Here is an 11415-nt window from a genome sequence, read left to right as displayed (position 1 = left end):
TCAGAGGCACCAATTATTCAGGCAAATAAAAAGTACTTTTACACGAGCCAGTTGGGAGCTAGAACAACATGGAAAATACGTTATTCAGGAGCAGTGCGTGAAGGAAAAGGTCTCAAACAGGAGGGCACAGAGTCGACCCAGATGTACCTGTAGGATTTAGACAACGGAATCCTACAAACCAAGGAGAGGGATAGACACAGAGTACACTTCAGTGGGGAGCTAGCACAGAGGCAGCTGTGAGCAGTCTACCTTACAGTAATCCTGAAAATGTTGCATTCAGCTCATGTTCAGTTTCGTTGTGCTCAGTTCAATTCCCACCTCTGAAACAATACTTGAAAACACAAATCCAATAAGCAACAGAGAACAACAGGAAAAGATGATCAGAAAAACAAAAACAAAAACAAAAACCAGCCAAACAAATCACCAGATGAACTCAGACTTGAGGTGGCCACCTTTACTCAGACACTAAAACAAGGGTAGTAGGACATCCCCTCTGCCCTAGAGACTGAGCATATAATCTCATCAGATCTTGCCTTTTGTCTCTCCAAGTGTTTGAACTCCAAAACCGAACCGAATAATTCGCTGACAGATCCAAGTTTCAGAAGGCCAGCAAGGCTTATTTTCAACTTGCAGATTTGGGGCTGTTGCAGTCTAGGGTCCCTGGGGCCTATCAAGTCCACGGTGGCCTTGCTCCCTCTGGGGCCTCTTCCAGACCCTTGGCCCTGAGTCTAGGGTCTCCCTGGGATCTCGCTGGGGGCCTCCAAATGTTATGGAGCTGGTGACCCCTGGGAAAGGCCCCTAGATTCATTCCCGTTATAATGAAAAGGGTTTTTGGTCAGCTTCTAGCAGAAGGAACAGTCTCTGAGCCAAACGAGGTTAAGATGACAGAGGGCTATGGGGAGGACTTTTAAAGGATGAGAGTCACGGGAAGGCCTTCAATATCCATGCAAGCAAGCAAAAACCCTTCTGTTCTGCCAAGTTGAGTGGTTAAGACAACTCAGAACAACCTTTGGATATCTACATAGTCAAGTTATAGAAATTACAGAAGCAAAAAAAGCAGCTAGTCATATCATAACGAATGGATAGTCACAGCTGTACATTTTTGGGTGTGTGTGTTAGGGGGGTGCGGTCACTGACTGAGTCAGGGTTACTGGGAATTTATCCTCCAGGAACTGGAGTCAGAGATAAATGGCAGGATGGATGCCTCGCATAAAATGGAACTTTTTTAGCCACTGGCCTCAAACTCACAGATACACCTGCCTCTGTCTCCTAAGTGCTGGGATTAAAGGTGTGAGCCACCATGCCTGGCTAGCCCATCAGTTCTTTAGTGGATGTCAGGACCAAGTTTTAGGTGACCCTTAGATCCAATTCAATCAGCTCCAGAACTAGTCTAGCAAATGTAAGCATTTTCCGGGGGCTAGCTGGAGTTTGAGTGATCACATCATAATCCCTGATAGAAGGACAATTGGTTTGTTGCTGGATGGAAGATGGCTTCTCAAAAAACATAGGCATAGCACTGGCTTGGGGTGTATCAGGTGTGGCTCAGTCACAGAGCGCTCGCCTAGCGTGCCTAAGGCCCTAAGGTCATTCCCCCAAACTGCAAAACAAAAACAAACAAACAAACAAACAAGCCCCAGAGCCCATAGGCTGCCATAGAGGAGGGAGGGATTTCAAGTGGCTCTTACCAAAGCTCTCCACCTCAATGCCTTTGACTCTTGAGGATAACTTTTGACAACATTGCTGTGGAGCCATTGTCTCTGCAGTGACAGTCTTGCGGACATGATCTTAGAAAGCCACTAAATTGAACTTTTAAGCAGTACATTGAGGACATTTTAAGATGACGATGATTTGTGTGAGTGTGTGTGTGTGTGTGTATGTGTGTGTATGTATGTGTGTGTATGTGTGTGTGTATGTGTGTGTGTGAGTGTGTGTATGTGTGTGTGTATGTGTGTGTGAGTGTGTGTGTATGTGTGTGTGTGTGAGTGTGTGTATGTGTGTGTGTATGTGTGTGTGAGTGTGTGTGTGTATGTGTGTGTGTGTATGTGTGTGTGTATGTGTGTGTGTATGTGTGTGTGTATGTATGTGTGTGTATGTGTGTGTATGTGTGTGTGTATGTGTGTGTGCTGCTTGTGGACGTTGTACATCGTGGTGCGCACTAGGCTCCGCACCACGATGTACAACGTCCACAAGCAGTGTGTGTGTGTGTGTATGTGTGTGTGTGTATGTGTGTGTATGTGTGTGTGTATGTGTGTGTGTGTGTGTGTGTGTATGTGTGTGTGTGTATGTGTGTGTGTATGCTGCTTGTGGACGTTGTACATCGTGGTGCGCACTAGGCTCCGCACCACGATGTACAACGTCCACAAGCAGAACACTGCACAGCAGGAATGTGAGCTGTTTACTTCATGGCCAAGACATAAAACAAAGAAAGTGAGAGATTCCAGGGTATGCCCTCAATGACTGTACTGGCTAGCTTTGTGTCAACTTGACACAGCTGGAGTTATCACAGAGAAAGGAGCTTCAGTTGGGGAAATGCCTCCATGAGATCCTGCTGTAAGGCATTTTCTCAATTAGTGATCAAGAGGGGGAAGGCCCCTTGTGGGTGGTGCCATCTCTGGGCTGGTAGTCTTTCGTTCTATAAGAGAGTGGACTGAGCAAGCCAGAGGAGGCAAGCCAGTAAAGAACATCCCTCCATGGCTTCTGCATCAGCTCCTGCTTTCTGACCTGCTTGAGTTCCAGTCCTGCATCCTTTGGTGATCAACAGCAGTATGGAAATGTAAGCCGAATAAACCCTTTTCTCCCCAACTTGCTTCTTGGTCATGATGTTTGTGCAGGAATAGAAACCCTGACTAAGACAATGACCCATAAACCTTTCTCCAGGTCCTACCTCTTAGTGTTTTTAACCACTTCCCAATAATCCCTTAGTTGACAATCACGTTTGTAACATGGGCTTGGGGTGGACATGCCAGACCTAAACTATAGCATTCAGAACCCCTGTCTCACAGATGACTAGCTTTCCACACATTACATTTCTGAAGTACCTTCCATTGTCCCTTCTCAGCTGTCTGTCCCTCCTCCAGGGATTCTCTCCTGACTGCAGACTTGTTCTCCCATTGGTGTCTCACACACTGCTGTTCTGGCTCCACTTCCCTGCCCTTAGAGGATTGATTGCCTGAATTTGTCATCAAGGGTTCCTGAGGAGGGAAGGGGGGAGGAAGGGCTGGGAAGAGATGAGACCTCAGGCCGCTAGGAAGGTGGGTGAGAAAGAGCTTCAGTGAGATAGCTCATTTAGTAGGGAGGACAAAGGCTGCTTAAACCTTTGGGAGTGGGTAGGTGCTTCAGGGTGAGTGTTCCTCATTGGCCAGGGTCAGGAAGTTTCATTTGCATACGGAGGAATTTTAGGAGCTGTTGGACATGGCCCTACAAGGTAAGAGGAAGTTTTTTTTGTTTTTTTGTTTTTTTTTGGTTTTTTTGAGACAGGGTTTCTCTGTATAGCTGTTCCTGGCTGTCCTGGAACTCACTCTGTAGACCAGGCTGGCCTCGAACTCAGAAATCCGCCTGCCTCTGCCTCCCGAGTGCTGGGATTAAAGGCGCGGGCCGCCACGCCTGGCCAAGAGGAAGTTTTATCTGGCTACAGGGCTATGTATAGACTCCTCCTGGGGTGGAAAAATGTGGGGGTGCAGGGCTGTGTGAGCTGGGAGATGCAGGCCCTGGGTGAGGCAGGGAGTGATCCTACTCCTCTGATTTTAGGATGAGATTTTCAGGGTTTGGATACGCCTCGAAACCACTCTTACTCCAGGTCAGTTCTTTCTGGCCCCATGGCTCCCCAGCCCCATATCTTCCTTTTTCATTTTATAAAGGGAAAGTGTCATCATACTTGGTGTGGTACTGAATCAGAACCTGATTGGATGATGTGGTACTGAATTAGAACCTGGTTGGATGGTGTGGTACTGAATCAGGACCTGGTTGGTAGTGACTTAGGTAATATTGCTTATTTGCTGTTTTAGAAATTGGATGAAATGGGGGAAGGGGTTGGGGTTGGGATTGAGGAACATCTTAATGGCCAGAACAGAGCCAGGGAAGTAAGAAGCCAGGCTGCCAGAGGATTTGAATACCATGGTGTGTAGGTACCAGGGACCTAGAGGGCTCAGAGATCTCACCAGAGATCCTTAAGTACCTGTGTGTTTTGTTTGTTCTACCAACCCAGATTCATTAACATAGAAATAGCACCACCATCACCACCACCACCACACAACCCCCCCCCCCAACAGCTCAGTACAACTCCCTGCTCAGTACAACTCCCTGCTCAGTACAACTCCCTGCTCAGTACAACTCCCTGCTCAGTACAACTCCCTGCTCAGTTGTCAGCAGGTAGAGAGCTCTCCTGTTTTTTAAGGCGACCCTCACGAGGGAGGGTGTCTGTCACTGGAGGGACTTGAGGCTTTCTGAGGTGGAGGCCATGGCCTGGTCAAGCTTGTCCTGGAAGTTGTCAGCCAGGCATTATGTCTGTGCCTGAACCACCCCAGGAGCCCCTGTTGCTCCTGGGCCAGGGCAAATCAGACAGACAAACAGGGGAATGAAGAGTTCCCTCTGTCTCCAGTCCCCTCCTAGCTGCCAGGTGATTTCTTTAGGTTTATGGTAAACCTGTGGGGTAATCATTTTGTGCGTGCAAAACCTTGGAGGGAGGAGTTAGCATAGGGACTGATGCTGTTACTGCACCAGAGAAAAGCAGGGGTGGGGTGAGGCGGGGCGGGGAGGGGTGGGGCTGGTGACAGTGATGTTACATGACCAGGAAGGATGAGACTTGGGAGAAGGTCCTATGAGGCAAAGTGGGAAGGTTAGAAAAAAAGAGGAACGTCTTGTAACTTTAATGTGGGTAAGGACCCACAGGAGTCATAAAGCAAGATGTTAAAGGGAACGATGGCCAACAAGGGCAGGGGTCAGGAGTTGGGGGGAAAGGCACAGAAAAGCATAGGGAGGAGCTGGGGTGAGTTGTTAGGTGGAAGAAGTCAGCCATGTGCTGGATGGATTGAAATGAGGAAAGGGAGGCATAGACCTCCTGGGTGATTTTGATCCCCTGGTCCATGACGTGTCAGTAGATTAGCACTGGTTGTGGAACAGGAACAACTTGTGGAGAAGTGTCTAAGTCTGTGACAGGGTATGGAGCAGATGGTTGGAAAGGACACTTGCATAGCATTGGTGTCCTCCAGTGTTTGCTCCAGGGGCCTGGGATATGTGTGTTTGGGGCTGGTTGTTGCGTCCTCCAGTGTTTGCTCCAGGGGCCTGGGATATGTGTGTTTGGGGCTGGTTGTTGCGTTGAGTGTACGGGATCCTGGCATTTCTATTTTAATTCTAATGGCAGCAGCTCCATAGGTGTCCAGGTCTTGGGGACAGGATTTTTCCCTGTTTAATGATATGGAAAGCAGGTGAGGGGTGATCAAGGCTAAGAGAGTCTGCACATATTGGGATTCTCAAAGACTTCTGCACCCTTGTGGAGAGCAATCTCCTGTTTCTATAATAATAGGTTTCTCAAACAAAAAATCTCCAGTGATAGGTATTAGAAGGATTAGGGAGGGCCTGGGCGGTAGTGAAGTTAGAATGGAGATTAACAAAGACAGCCATAAGAACAGAGGAGAGAGAGGTGGGGGTGGGGGGGCAGGGTGCAGAACATGGCTTGGGCAGCAACCACCAGGTCATGATACTTCTAGGAGATCATGTTGTGCGGTCATGGGTGGAGCCTCCTTCACCGCCTCAGTCCTTGACCTTCATGATTGGTGGGGTGATGTTAGACATTTCTGGCTGGTACCCAAATAGGTCTGGGCACGTTCTGTAGAAAGACACAAAACCCCTTCCTGTTGTAAGGAGAGGTGGCTCCCTTTCATATTCTGTCTAAGGGGTCAGGCCATGGTACCAGGGGGACGAGTTAGTCCTGGTGTGTGTGGTGGAGGCTGTTTAGAGCCTTTGTAAATATCAAATATATTTAGAATGGCTAGGGCCATTGCTAATTGAACATTAGGCGGGTAGGTGATTGTTTTTTGTTTTCAGGTTGAGCTTTTAGAGTTTCATGTGTTTTTATAATTCCTTGGCTCTGGGGATTGTAAGAAATCGCCTTGAGATAGGCAATCTTCCACTGTGAGCTGAAGGCTTAAACTGGGAGCTGGTAAAGGCAGGGCCATTGTCCATGTTTAATCTGTTTAGGAATGCCCATGATGGTGAAGGTGGAGTGCATGGGTGAATTAACCTTTCCGAGCTTTTTCCCATTTGGGCGGTAGCCCATATGAAATGTGTTTATATGTCTATAGTGACAAAGACATATTTTTGGTGTTTGAATTGGGAAATGTGGGTGTCATCAATTTCCAAGAGGCACTGGATTTGAAAACTTTGGAGATTAGTGACCATAGTTTGTAAAGCTGGGGTGGTAATAAGGGGTACATAAGAGGAGCATGTACATATTATCCTCTGAAGTTGAGCAATAGGGGTGTAGGGGAAGAAGGCATGAAACCCTTTTGTGCACACACACACACACACACACACACACACACACGTGTGAATGAAATTGATCTGCTTGCTCAGCAGAGTTTGTGAATGTTCCTATAGAGGCAGTTTGTTCAGTGAGGGCTCAGATATTGGACCTTGTAGGGATCTGTGAGATCTGACTTGCTGGCTGTAGAGGGGTGAGGCCCTTTCCTGTAAGAGGATGGAGATGTGGATGAGAAGTGGATTGTCAACTTTGACAAAGAAGTTTGATAACCAGGGAAGCAAATTAACAGCATATATACTGTCTGAGAAAAGAATAAAGGGCTCATTGACTTATTTGAGGACTAAATAAATTACATGTAGTTCCTTATATTTGGGGAGTGATGGGGCAACTGTCTGAATCAAAAAGTGGGGAGTTCATTCCTGGGGGAGTAGTATATTATTGCCATGGCTCCCCTCTTCCCTCCACCAGTAAATACTGAGCAGGTTTCAGTGATGGGTCTTTTTAAAGCAAAGCAGGTAACCACAACAGAGGTAGGGGCAGAAATCCAACTTTAGTTAGGGTAATAATATCAGTTTGTTCCAGGAACCCTATTATGCTAACATCAAAGTAGGAGTGATTTTCGAGTAGCCATTGCATATTGAAGCGAGAACGGGGTGAAATGGATATGGTGTTCTTCTCTTAGGGTTTCCAGGGCTCTCTCCCTGCCATTTCTAATTATAATTGCGACTACATGAACCACAGTTAGAATCCTAGGTGCACTGCCTACCAGGATGTGGAGCCACTCCAGCAGTCCCTGGGGCTGATACAGTGCACCCATGAGAATAGGGGAGGAGTTAAAAAGAAGAAGATGTAGGCCACTGTTGGATCATCCCTAGAAAGTGCTATGTCGGGCTGGTGAGATGGCTCAGTGGGTAAGAGCACCCGACTGCTCTTCCAAAGGTCCGGAGTTCAAATCCCAGCAACCACATGGTGGCTCACAACCATCCGTAACAAGATCTGACGCCCTCTTCTGGAGTGTCTGAAGACAACTACAGTGTACTTACATATAATAAATAAATAAATCTTAAAAAAAAAAAAAAAGAAAGTGCTATGTCTTTGGGGGCTGGATTAATAGTATCTAAAGCCTTGATTGCCCTGGAAGAGAGCTTTCGGGGAGGAAGAGTTTTTTTTTGTTTGTTTGTTTGATTTAATCACCGATTAGAAGATCAAAGAGGGGCTGGAGAGATGGCTCAGCAGGTAAGAGCACCCGACTGCTCTTCCGAAGGTCCGGAGTTCAAATCCCAGCAACCACATGGTGGCTCACAACCATCCGTAACAAGATCTGACTCCCTCTTCTGGAGTGTCTGAAGACAGCTACAGTGTACTTAAATATAATAAATAAATAAATCTTTAAAAAGAAAAGAAGAAGAAGAAGAAGATCAAAGAGAGGGATCGGGTACAGGTCTGGAGCAGAAGCCAAGGCCTTGTGCTCCGTGTATTTAGATGCTGATTTCTGTGCAATCCAGATGTGGGCATTTTCATGAATATTGAAGAACTCCCTGTATCAATGTGATGTAAAGAATGTTTCCCAATAATCTCTGACTGTTTAATAAAAAGTTCTACAGCCAACGATTGGGCAGAAGAGACAGGAAGATAGAACTTTTGGTTCTGGCCAGGGGTCCGAGTGAAAAGAACCAGGAGAAGGAATTGTCATGACAAGAAGCAGGTAAAGTCCAAGAGAAGAAGGGCTACAAGATAGAAGACAAAAAAAGACGTTCGCTGGGGCTGGTGAGATGGCTCAGAGGGTAAGAGCACAGACTGCTCTTCCAAAGGTCCTGAGTTCAAATCCCAGCAACCTTATGGTGGCTCACAACCATCCGTAATAAGATCTGATGCCCTCTTCTGGAGTGTCTGAAGTCAACTACAGTGTAATTACATATAATAAATAAACAAATCTTAAAAAAAAAAAAAAAAAAAAAGACGTTCGCCATAAGGCTGGGCATGAGGACAGAGAGCTACAGCAGAGCGAGCCAAGGAGAGACGGAATGCAGTAACTTGGGCCTGTGACTGGAAAAACTAGATAACATAAAGAGTTGGGAATATCTCCCAGTTATTGTGCTTAATGCTTGTTGAATAATCTATAAGTCTCCATCTCAATTACTTGGGCACTAGCCATGTTAGAAAAAACTGCAACCTTTAAATTTCACTCTATAGTCAAAGCCAATTAAGGTTTTACAAAAAGCTTTGGAGAGAGGTGAGGGTTAAGGGTCAAGGGAAGGAAAGGGTGGGTTTAGGAGGGTGCAGTGAGGTGAGGAAAATTTCCGTTCCCAAGACTGTGATGGGCAGAGTAAGGTGTATTTTGTGAAGCGCTGTTTTAAATCCAAGAGAGAACAAATGTATTGATTCTTGAGCGGGGGAGGTGGAAGAGTCCCCATACCAAATTATCCATTTCATGATAAATGTGGAGATCTTTGTCTAAGTAGGGCTTTAGTGTTGTGGTAATGACCTCTTAGCATATGGTGGGACAGTTTTCATTGCTGTTATAAGAAAACTTTTCTCATACATTTCTGCTGTTACTATAAAATGTTCTAATACCAAGACTGATTACATATTCTCTTATGTTCTGTGCCCTTGGAAACTAACCATGATAGAAGTCAGTAGAACTGTTTTGTATACTTACCCACAATAAGCTTGGACCTGAACCAACCACCCAACAGCACTTCCTGCACTTATGTATAAGTTTTTTATGGTATTTTTCTTTATAAGCTACCCCTGGGATGGACCCTGACATAAGAGAGACACCTGTACCAATATAAGAAACTATTTGGAATAAGACTTCCATTTAAAGTTTAAGTTCCTAAGACCTCCCTGGGACTGACATCCTACTTGACAGAAAGAGGTATGTACGTGGGTAGCTGACATCCTGGCTGGCAAGTTAAGACATGAATATTAGACAAGGCAAGTCCCCTGTCACAGTTGAATACCCCAACTAATGGGAGCAGAATAAATGTACGACAAAGTCATGTTTCTAAGGAAGCCCCCTAGAAGGGGGCAGTTCTGATGTTAAAATCCTGTTCCCCAGTTGGTTCTTGATTTTTTTGGTAAAGAAGTCCCAGGGGCTAATTGCTGGGCAGAAGGTGCAGATGGGATTTCCAGATCCCAGGAGGAAAAGGAGATGCATCTTTCTGTCATGCTTTGGAGGAAGAAGAATGCAGCACCCATGTGATGTCTCAGGGAGAGCTGGGACCTTTGGCCTCCACTACAGGTGAGTGGCCAAGGATGTTTGGCAGGGGCTAGGTGGGACTAGCCACTGAAATTTAAGGCAAGTGGAGAGACAGAGATAATAAATTGGTAAGGGCAAGCTTTTCCAGGGAGAAGATAGTAACGCCTAGCAGTTGTGCCAAGTATACAATTGTAAAAGAATTAACTCTCTCTCTCTCTCTCTCTCTCTCTCTCTCTCTCTCTCTCTCTCTCTCTCTCTGTGTGTGTGTGTGTGTGTGTGTGTTTTATTCTCTGATTCAAGAGTCTCCAGTGGGAGCTGGTAGCTCATTCACCTCCTGGAACAAAGATAGGCAGAACAAAAGGGAAGGAAGCCGGGAGGGGCTGGTAGCACAGATGATCCAGGGCAAAGGTGGTAGCATTTAAAACTCTATGCTTTGGGCTTGGGCTTCAGTTCCTGTGACATGGCTAAACACATCAAGAAGGTCAGGATTGTTGGGAAACATGGGGTCCGCTATGGTACCTCCCTCCTGGAAATTTAAATCAGCCAACACACCAAGTACTCTTGCTCCTTCTGTGGCAAGATGAAGATGAAGAGATGAGCTGCTGGCATCTGGCACTGTGGTTCCTGCAGGAAACAGTGGCCATTGGGACCTTGTCCTACAACACCATCTCAGCAGTCACAGAGAAATTGGCCATCAGAAGACTGAAGGAACTGAAAGACCAGCAGAAGCCCTGCCTCTCAGACTCGCCTAGCCTGCAATAAACGGGCTATTTACGTAAAAAACAAACAAACAACTATATCCAACATCCCCTATTCCTAAATCCTTATTGGTGAAATAACTTGGCACAGATATTTGTGTATTTGGGGCTTAAAAACCCTGTAGAATCTTAACTCAATGTTGTGGCGCAGTTCCTGAATCTGGACCATGGCCCTGGTCAACCAGTCCTGGGGAATGCTCAAAAAACTGTCCCTGTCTGACTGAGACTGGTGTTCCTGTGCTTTGTCAGGTGATTCCTGGACCCCGATAATGCCAACCTATGACATATACCATGTAGAGAGTATTAATACCTCGGAAATTCCAATAAAACCAGGTGGGGCACTTTGAAGGAGCTTCCACAAACTGGCCCACTGTTAAGTAGATTATCTAACTCACTGTTCCTAAAGCTCCATTTAGGAAACTTGACCTCACAGGGAAGGAAAATGGGAGTCAAAGACCTGTTTCAAAGTATGTAGCCAGTAGGAGACAAAGCCAGCAGGAGACAAAGCCAGGAGGAGACAAAGCCAGCTTTGAACTCAGAGCACTGATGATCAATTGCTATACAAACCAGATGCATTGCCACTCCCTCTCTGGTGACTATTTCTATATCTGCTCCAGACCTTAGGGTGACAGCCTTGCAGGAGGCCACATTTGCTAATGTGTCAAGAAGCAGGCCACAGATTAGGCAGCAAACAAAATGCATGTTCTATAAGGAACCTTGTTACAAGGCACTGGAGACCTAAGGGATTGAGCCCGTCTACTGGGTAAAGCAGACACTGGAGCTATTTGGATGAAGGGTCCTAGAGTCCCTTCCTCAAGTCAGACAGAAGAACCATCTCCTAGTGTTCAAGGGTTCCATTAGTCTCTGGTCCCAGGTAGTTTTGAATCCAGCACTGTTCTTATACTGGATTTGAACCTTATAAGAGAGGCCATGCCCAAGGGCCAAGGAGCCCAGGAGAGGCCCATCAAGGCAGATAC

The 11415-nt window shown here is 46.2% G+C and overlaps 1 pseudogene; it reads left to right on the top strand.

Annotated features, from left to right (window-relative positions):
- The first annotated feature begins 10140 nt into the window (after nucleotides 1-10140).
- LOC110329236 lies at nucleotides 10141-10442 on the top strand (annotated as a pseudogene).
- The last annotated feature ends 973 nt before the right edge of the window (nucleotides 10443-11415 follow it).

The sequence above is a fragment of the Mus pahari genome, chromosome 1 (genome assembly GCF_900095145.1).
Source record: "Mus pahari chromosome 1, PAHARI_EIJ_v1.1, whole genome shotgun sequence".
NCBI lineage: Eukaryota > Metazoa > Chordata > Mammalia > Rodentia > Muridae > Mus > Mus pahari.
Note: the sequence above shows the minus strand (reverse complement) of the source record. Positions and strands in the feature narration are given on the sequence as shown.